The sequence below is a fragment of the Dryobates pubescens genome, chromosome 10 (assembly GCF_014839835.1).
Source record: "Dryobates pubescens isolate bDryPub1 chromosome 10, bDryPub1.pri, whole genome shotgun sequence".
Classification (NCBI taxonomy): domain Eukaryota; kingdom Metazoa; phylum Chordata; class Aves; order Piciformes; family Picidae; genus Dryobates; species Dryobates pubescens.
The window spans coordinates 23,419,304-23,444,281 of record NC_071621.1 but is presented as its reverse complement, the minus strand read 5'-3'; the positions used below and the strand labels follow the sequence as shown (position 1 = coordinate 23,444,281).

The window sequence follows — 24,978 nt, the reverse complement described above, 5'->3', positions numbered from 1 at the left end:
TATGCTCATGTTCCTTGAGGAAAAGCTTACCAGGCTGCATATCAGTAGTTCTCAAACTTCTAGTCAAAACTTCTTTTTTTTTTTTTTGTAACAGTTTTTTACTCTACTTTTTTTTTTTTTTTTTCTTTTATTGCCAGCACCAAGCAGCTGTTAAATGAAGAGGGAAAGAGGAAGCAATGTGTCACAACTCTGAGGCTCTGGTCCTGTTCTCTGGGAAGTTGAGCCCCAAAGATAGTGCAGTTTCTGCTTACCTGTATGGAGGTGGGAAGAGGTGAATTTGAAGCTGTGCCAGATTCCCTGCTGTCCCTTCTTCTCCTCCCATCCAAGAGCAGGGTGGTCAGTAATAACCAGAATGTCTGGCTGCTTCCCATCCTGAGTGTAAGCCATGTATTGCTTTGGAGCTGTCAGCTGCTGCTGGGGCAGGCATGGTATTGCCTTGGGACATGCCATGCTTTTTTTTCTGTGATATGTGCCTCCACTCTATTGTCTTTTACACTATATAGACTAGTTTTTGCTTTCCAAATGAAAAAAAATCCCAAACCACTGCAGATCCCTTTGTGGCCCATGCCTTTCAGCAACCCACTGACACTGTTTCAAAACATTTAATTTCACCACCCCCAGGCAAGATATTTTGTATCATACATGATCTAAACCAGTATTTAATTTATAGATCCATAGAATGGCTTGGGTTGAAAAGGAACTTTAAAGATCATCTCTTTCTAACCCCTTTGCCCTGGGTATGACCACTTCCACTAGACCAGGTCACTCAAGACCTCATCCAACCTGGCCTTGAACACCTTGAGGGAGAGGGCATCCATGACCTCCCTGGGCAGCCTGTTTCAGTGTCTCACCACCTTTACTGTAGTCTTGAAAATCTCCATGGTTTCCTTTTTCAAAGTGGTCAGTAGAGGAATACAAAGGGAGCAGGACTTCCAAGTGTTGTTGAAATAGGTATTTTATGTCTATTGGAAGACTGAGGAAGGAACACAAGCAGAACACTGAGAGAATGGGATGGCATACTTGCAATCACATTCTTACAAACTGTTACGAAATCAGGAACGTGTGTATGTACACAGTACTGAATGTGGTAAGAAACCTGGGTTTTCTTGGATTTGGTTATCAGATCACTTCTCAGTGATGGCAAATGACAGCACAAGGGGCCATGGGTGGAAGTTGAGGCATAGGAAGTTCCATGTGAACATGACGTGACAGAAGACTGGAACAGGCTGCCCGGGGGGGTTGTGGAGTCTCCCGCTCTGGAGCTATTCAAGACCTGTCTGGATGCGTTCCTGTGTGATCTGCTGTAGGTAATCCTGCTCTGGCAGAGGGGTTGGACTAGATGATCTTTTGAGGTCCCATCCAACCCCTAACATTCTGTGATTATTTTTTTTTAATTATTATTTTTCATTGTTTCCAAATCTCTTCATGGAAATTGCTTTTGTAAGATGCTGTGTATGTGGCAGCTGTTTCCTCTCTCCCTGTAGAGAGCACTAAACGTGGCTGTGAAAATGCTACTGGAGTGATCTGAAGAGTAGGATTTATTGAATTTATGAGAATATTTAGTGGGAAAAGGCAAATCCTGTCTCTTCAGTTGGTATCAACTGATTGGTGTTGAGCCTAATGGCAGAGCAGTAGATAACCTATATGGGTTCTGTGATTAAGATAATTGAAGGTCATACTTTTCCTTACCCGTATTAAACAGCATGAAGTAGAAGAGGTTTTAAGTTTTCCTTTTATGAAAAGAGGTCTTAATTAAAATAATAAAAGTCTCATGGTACTAGCAGGCCTGGTGGCTTTAAGCCACTTCAACCTTCTTTTAAAGAACAAAAGTGGACTCTGTCACATACTTCTGGATTTCTGTGATTTGTTTGATCTCCCTAAACTGCTAAGCTGCTCTGCACTGAATGAGATTGGAGGTCACAGATCCATGCAAAACTGCTTTGGTTTAACTGGCTTGTAAGGAAAAATGTTAATAACAAAGACCCAAAAGAATCAAACAAACCTGCTTGTCTCATCTGGCCCTTTAAAAACAGGAGGAAGGGGGAATAAAAAAAGACCTTGAGAAACTGGGATAAACTTGAACAGTGTGGTTAATACTAGAGTATGCTAATATTTTTCAATAATAGATCTCCAGATGTGGTTTAAAATGGCATAATGAAGGAATATGGGAGTCTCACCTGTTAAATGCTTTCCTTTCTCTCTCTCTTTCTCCCTCTTCCTATGTCTTTATATAGTAGTGTCCTCAATTGAACCCCATAGATCTGTTTAATTCCATTGAGTTTTAATTTTGTAAGTGGTGGCACTTTAATGAGTAATCTGTAGGATACCTACATCGGTGTAAAAGGCATGTGAATGCTTTTTTGGGACTTTCAAATGGGGGAAAATTAGCACTTTTCACAAACCTCTTCCAATCTGTGTCCTCCTGAACCTTTATAGAGGTTTTGTTTCTAGAGAGAAATATGCATCTGTAGATAATGAAAGGCTTTATAGTGAGAACTGAACTGCATCTGTAAGTATGTACATATGGGAGAGAACTGTTTATAAGAATGGAATATTTCAGTTTGAAGGCACCTACAACAGCCCAACTAGTCCACCTGCCTGACCACTGCAGGACTGGCCAAAGGTTAAAGCATGTTGTTAAACATGTCCAAATCTCTTACGCTTGGAGTATCAACCTCCTCCAGGAAAACTGCTCCAGTTTGACCACCTTGCTAAACAAAAGCTTCATGATGTCCACTCTAAGTGTTCCCTGGTGCCACTGGATTCCAGGGAGATGAGATCAGCACATCCCTCCCTGTTTCCCATCCTCAGGAAGCTGTGGAGAGCAGTGGGGGCATCCCTCAGCCTCTTTTTTTTTCTTTTTCCCACCCCCCAGACTAGAAAAGCCTGAAGTCCTCAGCTGCTCCTGGAAAGACATTCCTTTCCAGCCCTTTCACCAGCTATGCTGCCCCTCTCGGATGTATTCAAGGACCTTTGCATCCTCCTTAAGTTGTCAGGCCCAGAACTGCACACAGTACTCAAGCTGAGGCTGCACCAATGATGAGCACAGTGGGACAGTCACCTCACTTGACTGACTGGTTATGCTCTCTCTGGTGCACCCCAGGATGTGGTTTGCCCTTTTGGATGCCAGGGCACACTGCTGACTCAGTGAGCCTGCTGTCAATCAGCACTCCAAGATCCCTTTCTACAGGGCTGCTCTTCAGCTGCTCCTCTCCCAGTTTATACTTGTGCCTGGCATTAGCCCACCCTAGATGCAGAATCCAGCATTTGGAATTGTTACATTTCATACCATTAATTATAGATTAGAAGTCTGGGTTCTCTAGATTCCCTCTTCAAGGCTTTCTGTCCCTCAAGAGTCAACAGCACCCTCCAGTTTATCATCAGCAAACTTGCTGATGGTGCATTCAATTCCTGCATCCAGATCATTGACAAGTACATTGAACAGAACCAGCCCTAGAACTAAGCCCTGAGGAACACCACCAGTGACCAGATGGTGCCAGCCAGATGCTGCTCCATTTGCTACAACCTTTAAAGCTCTGCCTTTTGTACAGTTCTTCACCCAATACTCCATGAACCTGCTTATCCTCTACTGGGTAACTTGTCTAGAAGGATGCCATAAGGGACAGTATCAAAAGCCTTACTGAAATGTAACGTAACTACATCCCTTGCCTTCTCTCACCAACCAGGCAAGTGACCTTATTACAGAAGGATGCCAAATCAGGTTCAATAGGACCTATCTTTCATGAACCCATGTTCACTCACTGTGCCTGATGATTGCATTATTCTTTAAATACCTTTCAGTAGTACCCAGTATAACCTTCATGATTTTTTCCAAGAACTGAGGTTCGACTAACAGGTCTGTAGCTCCCTGGGACTTTCCTCTTACACTACTTGTAAACTGGAATAACACTGGGCAGCTGCCACTTTCCAGGGACTTCCCCAAAATCCTCATAATTTTGGTAGATTATCAAAATGGATATGCCTTCACATCTACCAAGCTCCTTCGGAACTCAGGACTGAATCTTACCAGGTTCTTTGGGTTTATAAACATTCAGCTGGTCCTTTAAAATGTCTATGACCACAAATGGAAAGTCATTGTTCCCATGCTCATGGCCCTCCCACTTGAGACAGGGCAGCCTAAGGTCTGTCAGTGTTATTGAAGACTGAGTTAAAAACCCCTCATTGAATGCCTCCACTTTTTCTTCATCCCTATTAGTCAGATGATCATCTTCAACAAGTAGTGGTCCAACGTGTTTTTTAGACCTCCTCTTGCTGTTAATGTACTTTAAAAAGCCTTTTAATGGATTATAGAGCACTTTACAAAGGAAGCAATCTTCATATCTCAGGTTTCTAAGCAAAGGATGTGGCCTGTGGTGAGAACATGATTACTAGGTAGGTAAGATTGTTCCATGAGCCCAGGTCTATACCACAAAGCATCATTCTGTCTGCTGGAGTGAGCAATGTGCCTCCTATTCTCCAGACATTGAACATGAATGCTCTTCTGGTTTTCTTTTTCATTTTCAAACTATAGGGGAATTAGCTATAGAGTGATGAGAGTGGTTCCTTTTCATCTAGATCCATCATCTAGATCTTGCTTCTGGATGGGATGTGCTAGGGACAGCAGCTGCTTTCTTGATCCAGCCTGTGGCTATCTGCATCTGTGACCTCCCTGGGCAAGCTGTTCCAGTGTCTCTGTGCCCTCGCTGTAAAGAATTTTTTCCTAATATCTAGTCTAAATCTACCCTCCTCAAGCTTCAATCCATTCACTCTTGTCCTATCACTACAAGCCCTTGTAAAAAGTCTCTTCCTGGCTTTCTTGTAGGCTGTTTCCAGGTAGGCTGGAAGGCTATTCTAACGTCTCTCCAGAGATGACTTCAGGCTGAACAGCCCCAGCACTCATTCCCACAGGGAGATTCTCCTTCTCTCATCTTTGCTGGCCCCCTTCAGGACCTGCTCCAGCAGTTCTATGTCCCTCTTATGCTGGGAGTGCCAGAACTGGATGCAATACTCCAGGTGGGATCTCACAAGTGCAGAGTAAAGGGGGAGAATCACCTCCCTCATCTTGCTGATCATGCTTCTTTTGATGCATCCCAGAATATGTTTGGCCCTTTGGGCTGCAAGTGCATATTGCTGGCTCATGTTGAGGTTTTTTGTCAGCTGCCACCCCCAACTCTTCCTTTGTGAGACTGCATTTGAGCCAGATTATATTTGTGCTTGCAATTGCCCCCAACCCAGGTGCCTCCCTTCAGTCTCAGGGCTGACCCTTGAGGGATGTCATTTGTCTGTGGTCTCCTTTTGGACACTGAGCCATTGACAGCAGCTCTCTGTGTATGGCTGTCCATCCAATTCCTTATCCAGCAAGTGGACCACTCCTCAAGTTCATGCTTTTCCAATTGGGTGAGCAGGATGTAATGCAGGGCAGTGTCAAATGCTTTACACCAGTCTACGTAGATGACATCAGTTGCTCTTGCCTTGTCCAGTGATGCTGTAACTCCATCATAGAACGCCACTGAGTTTGTCAGGCATGATTTGCCCTTGACAAAGCCATGTTGGTTACCACCTCTTCTTAATTTTCCCAATGCCTTAGCAAAACCTTCAGGAAGATCTGCTTCATGATCTTGCCAGGCACAGGGCTGAGACTAACTGGCCTTTAGTTTCTGGGGTCTTCCTTGTTTCCATTTTGGAAGATGGGGGTTATGTTTCCTCTTTTCCAGACCACAGGGACATCACCATACTGCCATGATTACAGATTTAACCTCAGTGTTTAACCCTAAATTCCACCAGATTTTTAGGATTTTGCCATTCTCCAGTTTAGCTAGATCCCCTCTGTCCAGTACTGAGGGACTGCTATATTCAGTCAAGTAGTGAATAATTGTACTGCAATCCAGTGGGTGAAAGAGAGCAAGAGAGATACCAGGTATTCCACGACTGCTTGCATATTTTTCCTTCCTTATCTGCCTGTGCTTCTAAGAGAAACTCTCAAGAGCCTGAACTGTTCTGGAAGGAGGTGGTGGCAGATGATGCACTGGGTGCTGTGACCAAGTCAGACTGTCAGAGCAGTTTTCAGAAAGATTTGGAGTAGGTAACTGTCCCTGATAGGGTTGGCCAAAGGCAGATTGCACTCCATAATCCCAAGAACAGTTTGTATCCTATGTCTAAATTTCTGGATGTCTGTGGAGCCTCAACAGTTTGGGCTAGACAAGAGTGGTTGAATCTTCAATTAAAGATCGGTTGGAAAGCAGGAGCTGCTGTGTCTTCCTTTTTGCTGCTTCTGCTAGATGCCAAAGGTTAAGATTGACCTCTGGATCAGTCCTGGTTTAAAGATGAACGTCCCAGTTGCCATGATCAATCTCTTGAAAGCTGTTTAGGATGGGCTAGGGGGAGGCCCCAAAGTAAATGATACTATGGCTCTTTTACAGAAAGAGCTTCCTCTCCTGCTGTAGAAAGACCTAAACCCAGGTGGGATCTAACCACTGATCGATGTGTGGTTCTGTGCTGTGAAGACTCTAGAGACTGAGTTTTCCCTGATATGTGCTGTAGTTGTTTCCAAGATTCCAATTTCTTTCTTTTGAGATTTACAACAACATCTGGTTGGAAGAGACCTCAAAGGTCATCCGGTCCAACCCTTGACCGAGCACGGAAGGGTCAACATTCACCCAAGTCCCTGAGCACCACATCCACACACTACTTAAACACCTCCAGGGATGGTGACTCCACCACTGCCCTGGGCAGACCATTCACATGATTGATATCCCACTCTCTGAAGGAATATTTCCTACTATCCAGCCTAAACCATGGTGCAGCTTGAAACCATTTCCTCTAGTCCTGCCTCTTGTCATCAAGGAGAAGGGACTGGCCCCTTCCTCACTCCAGCCTTCCTTCAGGTAGTTGTGGAGAGTGTTGAGGTCTCCCCTTACTCTCCTCTTCTCCAGACTGAACAACCTCAGCTCCATCAGATGCTCATTGTAGGACATGGATTCCAGACCCTTCATGAGCCTCGTTTCCCTTCTCTGTACACGCTTCAGAACCTCAACATCCTTCCTATAGTGAGGGGCCCAGAACTGAACATAGTAGTTAAGATATGGCCTCACCAGTGCTGAGTACGGGGGCTTGATCACCTCCCTGTTCCTGCTGGCCCCAGTGTGTCTAATACAAGACAGGATGCCATTGGCTTTCTTTGGCACACTGCTGCCTCACATTTAATCAACCGTCAAGCAGAACCCCCAGGTCCCTCTCCAAGCTGCATCTTTCCAAACACATCATCAAGTCTATAGCTTATCATGGAGTTGTTGTGACTCAGGTGGAGGACCTAGGACTTGATCTTGTTGAACTTCATACAGTTAGCCTTGGCCCATGGGTCTAACCTGTCCAGATCCCACTGTAAAGCTTCTACCCTCTAGCAGATTGGCACAACTGCTCAGCTTGGTGTCATCTCCAGATTTACTGGGGGTGCACTCAATCTCCTCATCCAGATCACTGGTAAAGATATGAAAGAGGACAGGCCCTAGTATTGAACCCTGGGAGATGCTACTAGGGACTGGGCACCAGCCAGATTAAACTGCATTCGCCACCATTCTTTAGACCTGGCCATTCAGCCAGTTTTTAATGCAGTGCAGGCTGCATTTATCCAGGCCTTGTGCCATGAATTTCTGAAGGAGAATGCTGTGGCAGACAGTGCCAAAAGCTTTACTAAAGTCCAGGTAGACAATGTCTATAGCACTTCCCTCATCCAGTATGCACAAAGGGTGCACAAAGAAAGCTAACAAGGCGAATCAGCACTGAAGATTTAAACCACCTCCTATTTTTCTTAGTTATGCACTGATTATACAGTTCCCTTGCAATTCAAGCTGCAGTAGTAAGCTTTGTATCTCCATATATATAAAATCACATTTGAAACCCCTTCTCCATCCTCCTCCCTCCCTCCCCCCCAAAAGCAGACTTTAAAAAAAAATCCCCTTTTCCCCCTCACTATTCTGATGATGACCTACCATTTGGATACTTCTAATCCTCAATCTGTGTGAAAGTGATGTCTTGCAGTAAATCCTGCATGTTTATTTTTCCTGTGGATTTCTGAAGTAATCCTCTGGGTGCCGTATAGCTTGTTCTTCAAGTGGCACGCAGCCGATCTCCTCGTTCCTAGGAGTCCTGTCTAGAAGGTTTTAAAACATCCTTTTAAGCAAAATTCAGCTGGAGGTACTTTTCTGTCTAGAAGTCAGTGTTACACATTCTGCCTCTCAAGTCTTACCCTGTTAAAACTCTGCAGTGCTTTCTGTAATTTAGCCAGTGAAGGAGTCAAATGGGGCACTCGGCAGAGGCATCAGTGGTGTAGCTGGTAACGTGTAAGAATCTTTTTGTGATGGCTTTCACTGAGGTTTCATTCCTCTTGAGGAGAGGGAGAATCCATTCAAAAGCAAGTCTGTGTGTTCAGCTATGGCAGCAGAGAGATATTACTGGACAGTTAATGGTGTGCTGAAATATTTTCCTTTCTGTGTCTGATGTTGCGTTCATCTGTAAAATTTTGTCATCAGAACTGTGTGTCTTACACATACAAGAACATGTAGTGAGAGTCTCCAGCATTTCTCCCCAGGCCTAGCTAGGATCTTAGTATTTTACTTAAAAAAAAAAATAATCAGAAGAATGTGACTTGTAGATATAGAACTGCTTGCTGTTGGGCCACACCTTTGCATCTTTATTTAACCATGTAAGAATTTATGCTGACTGCATAGTCGATCTCCTTTCGCTGTGAAAGCTGTAAGAGAGTCCCCATCCTTGCTCTTCATGTGATAATTCTTGGCTTCCTTCCCATCTGTGTGTAGGTCACATAAACTGCTGACCTGAGTGGAGAGTTCTTTCATCATGGGATGAACTCGGTGATCTCATGCAGTGCAGCACTATAGATGTTGTGTTGATGTAACTGATGGAAGCAGTGAACTGCAGTGCATAGATGGGAACAATTAGCTAAAGTGGGGAAGTGAGAACCTCATAAAGTGTCTTTTGCTGCTGAGGCTAAGGTAATGTGTAAATACATCCTCAGCCCCTCTGAAAGTACTACAGGGTTTTGGTTCTATCTGAAGTTCCAGTCCCCTTGTACTAGGCTAGTGCTCTACGACATCTCTTCTGTCTTGTTTTTCAATCTACTACTAATGGCTCTGAAAGCACATTTACAGTTTCTTGAACTGCACATGTGCTTGAATAAATCACTGTTGGTTCAAATCACTTAGGTTAATAGGACCTTGTCTGACATAATTTTAGTCAAAATTATGAAGCTGTGTTTGGAAGGCACCTTGTTCCTCATGTAGTATGCTCATCCTGGTCATGAGGAGACCTCTGAATGTGAATGAACTTTATGTACCCAAGTACTTCATAATGTGCGACATCAGAACAGTTTCTTCTGTAAGCACAAAAGCATTCTAAGTGAGGATCAAGGCCTTGTCCAACTCGTAGATCTTGGTAGGAAGCTAACTAGAGGGCAATATTCTCATAGTATCACAGTATCAGTCAGGGTTGGAAGGGACCACAAGGATCATCTAGTTCCAACCCCCCTGCCATGGGCAGAGACACTCCACATTAGATCAGGCTGGCCAGAGTCTCATCCAGCCTGGTCTTAAACACCTGCAGGGATGGTGCCCCAACCACCTCCCTGGACAACCCATTCCAGGGCTTCACCACTCTAATGGTGAAGAACTTCCTCCTCACCTCCAGCCTGAATCTCCCCACCTCCAGCTTCATTCCATTCCCCCTAGTCCTATCACTACCTGAGATCCTGAGAAGTCCCTCCCCAGCCGTATATTTGGAATAGTTGGCCACTCCAGCAGTGCTTAACAGAATTCTTGTGATGGCACCATGATGTTAAAGCTCTGATATTTTGAGGAAGGGTGAAGGAAAATCAGAGTGATGACAGTGAACAGGACATGTTGTCTAGAGCACTGATGACTTGCCTTTGAGACAAATAAGTCGAGCAGTGACTTTAACAATGTCTTGATCTTATAGATGCCTTGGCTTTGTTATATATGCCCTTGAAATTTTTATTGTATGAAATGTCTAATCCAGTTCCATCAAGGGAATGCATAGTAGCAGCCTTTAAAAATATGGCTGTAATACTAGTCTCTTATGATCAAATGATCTAGTTTAGAGATCATCTCTGTATGGTACTTGCAGCATGGGCAGCCCTGTCTTAACCACAGAACCCTGGGGCAGTAATATTTCTGGGCCCCTCAGTTTAATAAAGATGTTGAGTTGCTGGAACATGTCCAGAGAAGGGCAACAAAGCTGGTGAGGGGTCTGGAGCACAAGCCCTGTCAGGAGCAGCTGAGGGAGCTGGGGTTGCTTAGCCTGGAGAGGAGGAGGCTCAGGGGAAACCTTATTGCCATCTACAACTACCTGAAGGGAGGTTGTAGCCAGGTGAGGGTTGGTCTCTTCTCCCGGGTGGGCAGCACCAGAACAAGAGGACACAGTCTCAAGCTGCACCAGAGGAGGTTTAGGCTGGATGTTAGGAAGAAATTCTTCACAGAAAGAGTGATTGGCCATTGGAATGTGCTGCCCAGGGAGGTGGTGGAATCACCATCACTGTAAGTGTTTAAAACAGAGACTGGATGAGGCACTTAGTGCCACGGTTTAGTTGATTAGATGGTTTTGGATAGGTTGGATTTGATGATCTCGGTGGTCTTTCCCAACCTGGTTAATTCTGGTTTTCATGGAAATAATACTTAAATTTTTTTATTCAAGAGTTTCTCATCACTTTTTTAGTGTTTGTTTTGTTTTTAGTGCATTTGTGTTTTGTAATATAGAATTTACTGTGAAGTGTCTTAGAGGGGCTCATACCTGGTGTTTTATCATGCTTTACTATAGGCCATTATGTTATCTTTCCCCATACCCGCAGTCTTTAAGTGATACCCACTTAAGTGGGTACCAACTTAAGTCTTTAAGTGATCTCCACTTCTTTGTGGAGATTTCCAATTAAAAATGGGCACTGATTGTAAAATAACATAAGCAGTTTTTTTAGCTTGAACGAAATTTAAGCTAAAGCCTGAAGTAACATTTCACTCCAAGCAATTAAAAGTAAGTCTAGATTCTACTTCTGTGTGCATGAATAAGATTCTTTTAACCAATCACTGAACCTGATTTTGAATGCACATCTTTAATTATTCTGTTTTTGAAAAGCCAAGTTGCAATTTCTGTTTGTTTGCAGGTAAAGCCACCTAAGTATGCAAGCAAGTTACAGAACAGCTTTCTTCTCGAAAGTGTAAACAGAAAGGACATTTTCTACTCTCTTTCTTAAATGGTAAGTTGTTCAAGGGAACTTTTACGTGAACATATCTGGTCACTTACTTTGCATTTGTGTGAATCTACTACAAATACCTCTGAAAACTCTGCTAAGTAGAGAGACTCTGCTGGTGTCTCTAGCAACCAGCACCAGAACAAGAGGACACAGTCACAAGCTGCACCAGGGGAAGTTTAGGCTGGAGGTGAGGAGAAAGTGCTTCACAGAGAGAGACATTTGTCATTGGAATGTGCTGCCCAGGGAGGTGTTGGAGTCACCGTCCCTGGAGGTGTTAAAGAGGGGATTGGACGTGGCACTTGATGCCATGGTCTAGTCATGAGGTCTGTGGTGACAGGTTGGACTTGATGATCTTTGAGGTCTCTTCCAACCTTGGTGATTCTGTGATACTGTGAAGTTCTTAAACTGAAGACCGACGACGAAGTTTGGAAACTATCCAGAAGGTTCTGAGTTAACGTTGGGATGGAGGTTTGTATTTTTGTGATGTTGAGGATGTACTGCATTAGGCCCTGAAACAAATGTCAAAAGCACTGCTAGTCCAGGACACTGGTATCATTTAAACATGAATTCTGTTGTGTAGAAAACAGAAATAAATGTACTTGATTCATGGATGTTCATGATGTAGTCCATTCGGAAATTTGCTTCTGTTAAATGTGTTTACCCTGTATAATCTGTGCCTTGCTGATGCCTTGTCTTACAGGTTTAAACTAAATCTGCTGAGGTTAAGTGTTTGACTGTTTACCTCAAAGTGCAATGGATAATAAAAGATTTGTATTTATTGATATTAAACTAGCTTTGTGGAGAAAAATAAAAATCTCACTGGCCCCCAGTCTGTCTCACCTGTAACATGCACACCACAGAGTTACAGGTGAGGAATAATATCTGTTGTGTTAGTGGAAGAGCATGAACGCAGCTCTGGTATACTCGCATCACTGTGTCACATAAATGTGGGCCACGCTGAGTGTTGCTAAAGAAGGACCATGGCTGAAGTGCAGGCAATTTTGTTACAATGATGAGCTCTGCTTGGATGCTACATTTTTATCTTGTTTATTTCAGGGGCCTGCAGCTTGTCAGCTTGTGCATTTGGGAACAGAAACCATTTGAACAGGGACGGAAGCTGGAGAGCAGGTTTGTTAGTCTTCTTTCTGAGAGGATGGGGTTAGAGGAAGCATTAGCTGTTTGCAGGAGACACCACTTTCTATCTGTACTGCACGCCACAGCGTCGCCTTTGCCAGAAGCCACAGCCAGCCTTGCTTCAAGGTCTAAGAAGAAAGCAAAATGTGCAGCAGTGCTTTAGGGTACTGTTGACTTTGCCTGTGTCCCAGAGCTGACTGGCTAGAATCCTGGCTATGATCCTTTGGCACACTTTGTCTCTTCAGCTGAAATTCACATATGTTTGTATTGATTTTGAGCTCTGATGCTTGATTGAGCATTGAAAAATGCTTGATGATGTTCAAGATGCTTATCAGCACATATTCTGAAAGAGACTGCACCCTAAGTTAGGAAAAACTCAAAGGAGTTCTGGAAAAACAGTATATATAGATGTATTTCCAGTGTCAAATAACAAACTCTCTTTTGAGGGATGGGGAATTGTGGTGCACAGAGAAATGCAAAAGTTATGGCAACAACCTCTGAATGAGAAGAATGAAAGAAAACCTTTTCTTTTCACCTTCTGCCCCTCCCAGACTTCACATTAAATGGTTAAGTAACCTGTGGGCTGTATATTGAAATTGTTTGGGAAAACTGATCACTTGCTATAAATATCAAAGGCAGAGAAAGCATGTCAGGGAAAGTAAGTAATCTGCAAAAACTTAGATAAACAAGAGGCTTCACTAGTAGGTTAGTAGATTAGCCTATTGTTTATTCATCTTAATTTATGTATTAACAGATGTCCTGTTGTCACATATGCACACACACACATGAATGTGTGCAGAAGTCTCTTAAGCAGCTGATTCATACTTAAAGTCACTCTAGTATCTGACTTGAGGACCCCTGCTGTCTTACTATCTGCCCCCAGATAGTAGCTTGTTTCACACACCTCTTCTGCTTTTGGGATTAATATAGTCACAGCTGTCATACTTTGGCTTCCATTGTTTCTTTTTCATGTTATAAGCTTAACAATTATTACAGCACTATTCTATTGCAGCTGCATTTCATGTTGCATGGAAACATCATTGCTTGCTTTTATTCATGGGAGATTGTAGAGATTACATAGGTTTAGGAATATTTGACCTGGGTTGCATAAAGCCTCAACAATTATTTTGATGTATTTGCTGTCATTACTCAGCACAGTATTATCAAATCATTTCTGTTTCTTTGTGCAGGTTAAGCACAACTTTCATGTAGAGTTTAACTGAAATGTGTCTAGTGCTTAACAGTCTGGAGTTTAGCATAGCTGAAGGATATTTAGAGACAGAATGCTGAACACACTTGAAAATCATCAGCCTTTGATTTGAAAAATAAATTAAACTAATTTTAGTGAACACAAAACATTCTAATGTTTGATTGTTTACTACTCATTCATGTATAACAAATGTTCTAACAGGATATACAATTTGGAAATGCTACCCAGTGACTAAAATGATAAGCTCATATTTAAAGTAAGGATTGATTTCTGTAGAAATGCCATCTCTTTGAATTACTGCTTCAAAAAAGTTTAACTTACTGGTCATAATTGCAAATTGAACTGGCTTAATTTGCCTGTTTTGCATGTGTAGTAAGGCATTTTCATTTTAAGACACTGAGTTTGTTGTTTGGGTTATAGCTGTACCTTGTGTTTTAGAATAGAATAGAATTAACCAGGTTAGAAAAGACCTTCGTGATCATCGAGTCCCACCTATCACCCAACACTATCTAATCAACTAAACCATGGCACCAAGCACCCCATCCAGTCTCTTCTTAAACACCTCCAGTGATGGTGACTCCACCACCTCCCTGGGCAGTCCATTCCAATGGCCAATCACTCTTTCTATGAAGAACTTTTTCCTAACACCCAGCCTAAACCTCCCCTGGTGCAGCTTGAGACTGTGTCCTCTTGTTCTGGTGCTGGCCACCCAGGAGAAGAGACCAATCCCCACCTGGCTACAACCTTCCTTTCAGGTAGTTGTAGAGAGCAATAAGGTCTCCTCTGAGCCTCCTCTTCTCCAGGCTAAGCAACCCCAGCTCCCTCAGCCTCTCTTCATAGGGCTTGTGCTCCAAACCCCTCACCAGCTTTGTTGCCCTTCTCTGGACATGTTCCAGCAAGTCAGCATCTTTCTTAAACTGAGGGGCCCAGAACTGGACACAGGACTCAAGGTGTGGCCTAACCAGCGCAGAGTACAGGGACAGAATGACCTCCTTGCTCCTCCTGGCCACACTGTTCCTGATACAGGCCAGGATTTCTTTCTTCTCTGCATTTCCTCGTGTGTTTTGTTAATATAAACACACCCCCAAAATTATCAAGGTGCTCAAAATTGATGTTTGCTGATTACTTAACATGCCACCCTCTGTTAAGTGATCCTGCAATACTACAATGCAGAAAGGTCTCCCACAATACTGAAGAACATGTAGCCAGAAAGGACATACCAGATGCACGGCTTGAAAAAGGACCATGATACTGACCAGCCTCAGATGTCAATTCAATAGACCAGCTGAACTCCTTCACAATTACTTGTATGTGATGACAACAACACATATTTGTAGTTAGTTTGACATAAAAAATTACTGTGTGTTCAGTTATATGTTTTGGAGGAAGATGTTAACATTGTGTTTGATTGCCATGTGGATGAGATTTTTCAAGCCTGTAGAAATACTTCTAGTATGGAAGAAACTTGGATATTTTTAGTCAGGGTTAAACCTAATGTATTTGCAAAGACTTTTGCCTGTACTACCTGACTCTTCAGCCACATAACCCCTTTGTAGCTGGCAAATTGTAGAATGATTTAGTAACTTAATTTACTGATATAAACCAAAGTACTAAGAAAAATCTCTTCCAAATTTACTTCAGAAAGCTACAGCCTGCATTTTCCCTGACGGAAAGAAGCTTTTCAGAATAGGAGAGAGTGAATTCGAAATGGAGGTTGGGCAGGAAAGAACAGTAGTCTTCTGGAGATTGGTGGAAGTTTTTTGGACTACACAGTCAGGCAAAAGCTGGTCAGTAATTACATAGCAGTGGATGTGAGAGAAGTGGAACAGTGTTTCCCAAACAATCTGGCCTGTGAGAGAGGAGAAAGTATCCCAGATTCCCTGCATTACAAATCATAAAGCCAAAATGAGGTGGAACTTGTTTTGGTGGAGACTGGCTTAAAGCTGACAGAGAAGTCTAATCACAGATTCTAATCTTAGAAGGTGATTGTGTTTCCTAAGAGCTTTTCCTCTTTTCTGTCTGATTTTGGTATCAGAAGAGGCTGAACATTTGGACTCAATCGTTGCCCGTCTTGTGTTAACCTATTCAGTGTGCACTTAATTACAGTTTAGACTTCAGTGCACGGAGTTGAGGGACTTGCTGTTTTCAAATTGCAGACTGACAAAATGGGTTTGTCAATACACAAGGAGGAATAATTTGGCAAAATTGACATCCGAGTTGTGAGAGCCTTAAGCATGCTCATCGCGTTTTTAAGGTAGTGATATAAATGCATGCAGAAACATTCTGCATTATCACTGCCTGAGACTGGGGAATCCAGGGCTACTTCAGTACTGCAAATAAATGCAGTCATTGGCCTCTTTGACATTTTTCTGTGATTGGCATCACAGTAACTTCCCTTCAGAATTATGCAGCTAGTGTGTGTGGATCTGCTTGAGGGTGAGGTTTGATTCTTGCTTGCCTGTGCAATGATTAACTAAATCAGTTTCTAAATTTAACAGTGTAGTTTAATTACTTCTTGAGCTGTGTAGCTTAGTCTCTAGTGGCTTGATTTTTATTTTTTTTTTCAATAAATGTGACTTGTAGTCTCTGTAGATTACATTGGCTATTTTAAAGTATAGTTAAGAGCAACATAAGTATAGACAGCTTTGCTGCATAATTCGGTGGGGCATATAAAACAGGCATGTAATCAGAGATAACTTTAAATCACGATCTCATTAAGGTTGGAAAAGACATCCAAGATCATGATGGTCTTCCAGGAGCAGAGTCAATGTGTTTGTGACTACCAGTCACAGTGTATCTGTCAGCAAATATGCTGTTGCACAAGTTTTGCTCAGTTTAATGTGATTCCTACAGCCTCAGTGAGATAACATTCTGGAGCCTCATCACTGAGGTGGCAAGAGCAGTCCTCTTTGCGTAGCAGCCAGGTGGTTACAGCCATACTAGAGAAATCTGTTTCTCTTGGATTGAAAGATCTCATCAGTTCAATGGGTTTTAAGGGACTTACATTTCATGGAACATTTTATCATCAGGATAACATCAACAGCAGTGCTAGGATGGAGGCAAGGTTTCAGTAAGCTCACTCCAGAATTCTGCATCCTTCTTTGTTTCTGTTATTTAAAGCAAAACCAAACATTCTGGACATGAATTATTTTTTCCCTCTGTTATTTTTCACCTCAGGTTTTTTAGGTTTCACAATTACTTACTGGTGTTAGGAATGAACATTTACTTCAAGGCAACTTAATGACAGATCAGCACTTTGCATATTTTGGTTCAATATGCAAAATATTGAGCCCAGAGAGTGGTGGTGAATGGTGCCACATCCAGCTGGCGGCCAGTCACTAGTGGTGTGCTCCAAGGATCAGTGCTGGGCCACATGTTCTTTAACATCTTTCTTGATGATCTGGATGAGGGCATTGAGTCCATCATCAGTAAATTTGCGGACGACACCAAGCTGGGGACAGGAGTTGATCTGCTGGAGGGTAGAGAGGCTCTGCAGAGGGACCTCGACAGGCTGGGCAGATGGGCAGAGTCCAACGGCATGAGATTTAACACATCCAAGTGCCGGGTTCTGCACATTGGCCACAGCAACCCCATGCAGAGCTACAGGCTGGGGTCAGAGTGGCTGGAGAGCAGCCAGGCGGAGAGGGACCTGGGGGTACTGGTCGATGGTAGGCTGAACATGAGCCTGCAGTGTGCCCAGGCAGCCAAGAGGGCCAATGGCATCCTGGCCTGCATCAGGAACAGTGTGGCCAGCAGGAGCAGCGAGGTCATTGTGCCCCTGTACACTGCCCTGGTTAGGCTGCACCTCGAGTACTGTGTCCAGTTCTGGGCCCCTCAGTTTAGGAAGGATGTTGACTTGCTGGAGCGAGTCCAGAGAAGGGCAATGAAGTTGGTGAGGGATTTGGAATACAAGCCCTATGAGGAGAGATTGAGGGAGCTGGGGTTGCTTAGCCTGGAGAAGAGGAGACTCAGGGGAGACGTTATTGCTCTCTACAACTACCTGAAGGGAGGTTGTAGACAGGCAGAGGTTGGTCTCTTCTGCCAGGCAGCCAGCACCAAAACAAGAGGACACAGTCTCAGGCTGTGCCAGGGGATGTTTAGGCTGGAGGTTAGGAAGAAGTTCTATACAGAGAGAGTGATTGCCTATTGGAATGGGCTGCCTGGGGAGGTGGTGGAGTCACCATCATTGGAGGTGTTGAGGAGGAGACTTGATGGGGTGCTTGGTGCCATGGGTTAGTTGTTTAGGTGGTTTGGATTGGTTGATAGGTTGGATGCGATGATCTTGAAGGTCTCTTCCAACCTGGTCTGGTCTATTCTATTCTATGTTTTGAAGAAAACTCATGGCACACTTCAGGACTCACTCCTTGTGGAATGGTGTGTGGAAGATAATATTTTTATTTTTTTTTTTTAGAAACAGATGTCAAAATTAATTTCGAACTGCTTTAAATTCACAAAAGACTGCAGTGATCATCAGGGTTTAGATGGTTGCCCTTTCCTCTTTAACTTCAGGAATAAACTTAAAGCCTGTCGTATCATTGCAGCCATGCTTCTTGTTGTAAATAAAACATTAACTTGTAAAGTTTTCTCTCTTTTATGGGAAGTTTGTCTGTTTATAGGATTAAATAGACTGCCCTTAAATTCCATTCATCTGATTGCAGCTACATAGTTTCTTCATCGAGCTGCCTCAGTTATGCGTTAACACAGTTTAAAAGTAGGTGTTAATGACTCCTTGTACTTCAAAAAATCCCAACAAAACACTCAGAATCTTTGTGGACAGCTGCCTGATCTGTGGCCTGACAGCATTTAGTTAGCTAGGCACTGTTTTCCCCATGGCTTGAGAATAAGCTGCCTTTAGTCCTGAGGATTTGTGGAAAGAGTTTCTATGTCTGAGGAGCTTTCATATTCAGATCCTGTCTGAGGATCTGAGGAGCTTTCATATTCAAACAAAAACACAGTACTTGAAGAAGGTATTTTGTCCCAGTGGTGGGTGTGGATTTAGGAATGTCGGTGGGGAGTGGATAGGAAAAGAGGAGAAACTACCTTGTTCTATTCTTGTAGTTAATGGACTCCTTTTGAGAGTAAGAAACAGTTTTTAGAATCTATGACTAGTAAACAGTCCTAATATTAAAAAAAGAGAAAAAAGTTAAGAACAATTTTTTTTTTTTTGGCCAAATAGATCTTGTAGGCAAACATTGGAACATAAAACTGTGGGAGGGAAAGGGTACTTGGAAATGTTAGTTTATACCTCTTGCCTTAGGTACCAATGCCTCCAAATCTTGAACCAGCTAGTAACTTCTAAAGTAGTAGTGAGACGTGACATTGCTGAAAGTGAGGTGTGCAAAGCAGAGTCCAAGCTGCTAAACTCTCTCTGGTAGAGGAAGGCAGCTGTAGGATGCATGAAGGACACAAGCCTTCCTTGCTGTTTTGGCAACTGGAGTAGAGATTATGCAGAAGGCAGTGGTGCTTGAAGTACAGCAGAAGAGGGAGCGCTGCCAGTAGGGCTCCTTAAAGGAGAAAATGTTTGGACTATTAATCTAACAAGGACAAGACATCTTAGCAATATAAGAAACCTGAGTATCAAACTGATCAGCTTCTTCAAGTGTTTGGTTACTGCATTTTGATAGGTGTTTCTCTCTGAAATTATGAAATATTAGTGATTAGTTCAACAAGCAAGCTATTAATACACTGTTTGTGGTTAAAGTAATGGGGGGGAAAAAAGCTAAGAAATGTTCTGTTCTCGATGGATTGTAAGAATTAAGACTTTTTAGATCCAAAGTTAGAGAAAAGGTTCCTCTGATTTTTTAAAAATTATTTTGTAATTGTTTTTTTCCTTTTTTTTTTGGTTATTTTAGTGGTTTGTCCTTGCTTACTCTCTTAGGAAAGTAAAAGAAGGACCTTCACAATGTACCTGAAGCTAAAGGCAGTTGCTTTTCTTGAGCTGTGATGGTACTTTTCATCATAGTGTTGTTCTTGAGAAGGTGATACCAATTTTTTTGCTGAGTTTCCATCCACACTCTTCTTTCAGAGCACTGCCTATTTACTTAAAAATTGTCCTTTAGTACTTACTGCTTTTAAAATTAATTTGATCTTAAATATTTATGGGTATGTGCTTTTATTTATTTAGTTAGTTATTTTAGCAAGCCACAGAAATCAGTGTGTACCAAATTAGCATTTACCCAAACCATCTTTTTATGGAAAAGGTGGAAATGATGCAGACATGAGCTGTTCCTGTGGCTGACAAGGTAAGCAGGCTTTGTAATGCATGCATGAAATGCAACGTGCTGCGGTCCTTGCGATGTGATGGATACTTCTGTGAGTCTGAGGAGTAAATATTTAAGAAATACCTATTTTCTTATAAGAAATGTGTAAGAAATACATATTTTCTTCTGTTACATAAGATTTTTGTTGAATTCTTCAGAGTTCAGTGGGACTGCTGTGTGATTTTGAGAAACTGACGGCAGAAGGTTACAGGAAATTGCAACAGGTCTGAGCTCTTTAATGTCTGTATTCTTACCAGTAAGATGGACTAGGGCTAGAGAGCATAATTTAGGAGGAGCACCTGAGGATACTCTGTTTATTCAGCTTGGAAAAGAGGGTTTTGAGGGGTGACCTCATTACTGTTGGCAAATTCTCATGGTGGATCATAGAAAGGGAGGTGCTGATCTCTCTGGTGTCCAGTGATGGGGCATGAGGGGCAGACTTAAGGCTGCATCTGGTTGAGTTTGGACTGGATATTAGGATTGGGTGTGCTCTCTACATTGAGAGCCTGGTCAAGCACTGGAACAAGCTCCCCAGGGAAGTGGCTCCAAGCCAGGGGTTTCAAGAAGTGTCTGGACAGCACTCTTAAGTGCAATTTCTTGTAGAAAGTAGTTACTAATCTTTCAGGTCCAATTACCACTCAGTCATTTGTATTTGGCTTGCTATTCCTCTACACAACTAAACGCTGTGACAGGTCTTTTGAATGCCTCTGTCTTGTTTCAGGATGAAATGGGAGATTAGTTTGAATTGCTGTTTTGTGTGGGTTTGTTTTCTTTTTCTTTTGTGCAGATTGAGCACTCTCACTGTCACTTGAATGGTCTCAGCTATAAGGGCAGTAATTCCATAAACTGCTTTAACTTCCCTCTGGATTAAGTTTCTGCTCACTTCCAATCTGATTCCAGCCCTGGAAGCAGCTCAGCCAGGAGCAGCAGCTATAATAGCAGAAATGTTGAAATGGAATGGGGAAAGGAATCAGTTTAATTAAATCAAGGAGTGGTTGGCTTACAGCTGTCTTTAAAAGCACAGCTCATAAGTGGAGTGGATCCTAAGGCAATAAGTGGGTTTTGTTTCTGAGAAGGAAACATAATTCATCTTATAGTTGAAGCATTTGTTGCTAAGTAATGGTGTGATCTATGTCCAATTTCTGGTCCTTCTATGGGCCGTGTGTGCTGGCCAGCATCATCAAGTAGCTTTGTGCCTCTCAGCTGTATAATTGAGAAGCTGCTTCTTGCCTTTCTCAGGTCTGGAGAGTAAATTTAATGTTCAAGTGTACAGATACTGTAGTAACACAGGTATTGTGTAACCCTACTGTAACAGTCTTTCTGATGCTACTTCACAGTTTCAACCTTGCTAGGTTTAGGCAGTCCATGTCTCCTTCAGTGGATTTTAGTTGACTGTATTGCAAGGAATTTGGTATGTAGTTGATGGGCAGCTAGTGAGGAAGGTGAGATCTTTCCCCAAGTATTGGGTGTGTGAGTGCATTCTACAGAAAGAGGACAGATGAAGTTCTGACTGCTTGTGTACAGTGTTTTTTATTTCCTCCTTTCCCATGGAGCCTTTATTTGTAAACATTGGAGAGAGCTGTAAGTAAAAAAACCCACAGCTGTGCAGCAGATTTTAAGCCTTAGGATGAATTTACTTTTTCTTTAACCAGTATTTGCCTCTCCCACCTCATCCTCATAAATGAAACCCAAAATAATTCTCTTACAGTCTTTATGTAATGAATTAGAACATGCTGAGACAACAGGTGTTTTGAGGTGCTATCAGTTTGATTTGGATTCAGGACTATATTTAGGATGAAAATTCCCCATTTGTAAAGTACATGAACTCTTTCCAATGAGTCTAAAACCCAAAGGTGCTCTCTAGAAACATACCTGACGGTGTTCAGCATCTAATATGCCATGAGACCTGGTGAGAGCTAGTTTGGAACAAATATCCCTGCTTCCCTACCGAAAACTCCTCTGAGATGAATACAGTATCCTTGTCACTGGCTAACTTGCTCTGCAGGTCTTTCTGCTTCCTAATGCAGTCTTTAACCTTAGTTACTGTTTTCCTAAACTTAGTTTCTGTTTTCCTAATTACTTTTGAAGTATCTGAACATCCCCAGAGGTCCACAAGTGGAAAACCTCTGATGGATAGTGCTGCTCTTTCTTGTAGGCTCTATGTATTTTTTTCATTACACTGTGTAAAACTATTGTACTATTTTCCCCCACCTCACCTACACCTGACATTGACTAGAAGAGAATTATGGAGATAGCTGTAAGTCAGTATGATCTTTCCAAATTGTCAATGTTAGGTTCCAAAATGTCACCCCCTTAAGCTATGTTTACATTTTCAAGACATATGTCATGAAGACAGACAGAGTTGTACTTAGAAAAGGGTCCATGAAGGGTATTTGTATGCACTGATTTGAAATGCTGGAAGAAAGCAGACGTAAAAATTAAGTATTATCATTGCTAGCCTCTGCATCCCCAGTAATTGTAAGTAAGAGTTGATTATTTTAGCATAAGTTGCTTAAGCTTCTATTTAGGGATGTGATTGTATGTGTAAGAATGCCTTTGTTGTTGTTGTTTTTGTTGGGTTTTTTGTTTCCCCCTTGAAGCTGGTTTCTGGAGCACTTCACCCCTGCCAGCTCCATGGAGATGTGTTGGTACCATGCCAGATTTCATGGAGCACAACTTTTTCAGCATTCAGGTCTTGAAAAGGGATTTTAAGAGAAGGCTAACTGCTGTATTCAGTCTGAGACTCACTATGGTTTTATAGTAGCTCATTTGTCTCATAATAGGAGTTACTACATGGCTAACAAGGAAATCTCTTTAATGCTGCAAATAAGGTTTTGTAAACCAACATTACTGTATCAAAACTCGGTACTTTTACTAGTGCCTGATGCTGGTTTTAGGCTGTATTTAATGCCCCAACCCCTCCTCCAAAAGAGAGAGAGAGGGAAAAAAAGGGAAAAACTGAGACAAAGATTATACACTGAATTATGAGGAAGTTATTAATGGTGGGCAGAACTTGGACATCTGAATTTGTAACATTAGTAAAAGGGAGGATCTGTCACAAAAGAGCCGGAATCCCCAAGGGAAACTGTTCTATGTCTGGGGAGATGTAGCTGCTTTCAGTCTTGATGCGCTTCATATATTAATAAGATATTGGATAGAGCCAGTGTATTCAGATTTTCCTTTGTACTACAGTTATTTCTCTTGGTATTCCATTCCTTTTGAATGGTATAAATAGGTATGTCCATCTAACTTAATTAAAAAAAAAGAAAGTGCTCTCAGCATTAATAAGGTCAGGAAAAGGAGTATAATCCATCTTTGGTGTTTGTTGGACACTGTGGTACTTCCTTGTGATTCAAGAGCCCCTGTACCTCTGATAACTGGATGTCTGCTGTGCCATGTGCAACTATTAGTATTTTATGAACTGGAAAATTATGAATTGCTAATTTCTTGTGCATCAGACATGAGTGGTTTCTGTGATTAACTTGATGTTAACCCATGTGGAAGAGAGAGAAGAAGATTACCTGGTAGAGAGAAATTGGATCATTAGTGCTCAAGCTATCATCCACAGGCAGATAACATGTAGGAAAGATATAAAAAGCATCTCCACCCTTGGAAAACCTCTCTTTGGGTCTCAGTGCTCCTTGGGCGCTAGAGCGAAATAACCACGAGGCAAGAAGCTGCAGAATACTTGGCTGCATTAATGTGGAGCCTTAAAAGCTTGTGCTTTGTTGTGGGTTTTTTGTAGGGTGGTGGGTGATTTTTTTAGTTTACTTATTATTTTGGGGGTTTTCAGTACTTTCTTGTGTGTTGCACTCTGTCACTCATAGTATCTGTCCTGATTTATGCACCAGTCCTGGATTGCATGGCACTTTGTGATAACACTGTAGGTACAGCAGCCACGAGAAGATGGACTTCGTGGGAACAGATGGCATACTTGGCTCAGGATGAAAATAGTTGGGAATCTTTCTGTTAATTCACTTAGACTCAGCTGTTGGACCCAAACACAAAATATTTTGTTCAGTTTTTCTTTAAAATGCATCCAAAATAAATCTGTTATTGTTTTATTTCCCCCACATAGACCAGCTGTCATTTCTAGGTTGCAGTGTTGGTAGCAGCGTCATAATCGGGAGAATTAGGGAAATCTTGAGTTTCTTGCTGAAATTTCATGACAATGGTGAGAAGCTCCACCTTAAGGAATTTTAGGGATTCTGATTTGATTTGTATTAAGTGAAAATCTTCATGGACTGTAACTGCATGTTCCTTTAAACAGTTGAAGTTGCTCAGCTGCTAGGTATTTTAAGGATTGTGATAAACCGTAGTAGCCTGATACAAACCATGATTGCACTTATTTCCTGGTGGGAAAGTCTGCCCTATCTGGTAATGACTAGGAGTGGAGGCAGGCAAAGATTAGTGCAGAATTGTTATGGTACAGAACGTTTGTCCTATGTAATATGTAAGTAAATTTGCTGACAACACCAAGCTGGGGGCAGGAGTTGATCTGCTGGAGGGTAGAGAGGCTCTGCAGAGGGACCTCGACAGGCTGGACAGATGGGCAGAGTCCAATGGAATGAGATTTAACACATTCAAGTGCCGGGTTCTGCACATTGGCCACAACAAGCCCATGCAGAGCTACAGGCTGGGGTCAGAGTGGCTGGAGAGCGGCCAGGCAGAGAGGGACCTGGGGATACTGGTCGATGGTAGGCTGAACATGAGCCTGCAGTGTGCCCCTGTACACTGCCCTGGTTAGGCTGCACCTTGAGTACTGTGTCCAGTTCTGGGCCCCTCAGTTTAGGAAGGATGTTGACTTGCTGGAGCGTGTCCAGAGAAGGACAATGAAGTTGGTGAGGGGTTTGGAACACAGGCCCTAAGAGGAGAGGCTGAGGGAGCTGGGGTTGCTTAGCCTGGAGAAGAGGAGACTCAGGGGAGACCTTATTGCTCTCTACAACTACCTTAAGGGAGGTTGTAGACAGGTGGGGGTTGGTCTCTTCTCCCAGGCAACCAGCACCAGAACAAGAAGACACAGTCTCAAGCTGCACCAGGGGAGGTTTAGGCTGGATGTTAGGAGGAAGTTCTACACAGAGTGTTTTGCCATTGGA

General features: G+C 42.6%; 1 protein-coding gene across 1 annotated transcript in view; it reads left to right on the top strand.

The window, feature by feature from the left end:
* Positions 1-24,978, top strand: part of WASF3 (WASP family member 3) — an 81,514-nt gene that overhangs the window by 14,630 nt on the left and 41,906 nt on the right. Inside the window, exons 3-4 of the mRNA XM_054164706.1 lie at positions 11,189-11,281; positions 12,335-12,406. The gene's annotated coding sequence lies outside the window, so the exon portion shown is untranslated. The remainder of the gene's footprint in view (positions 1-11,188; positions 11,282-12,334; positions 12,407-24,978) is intronic.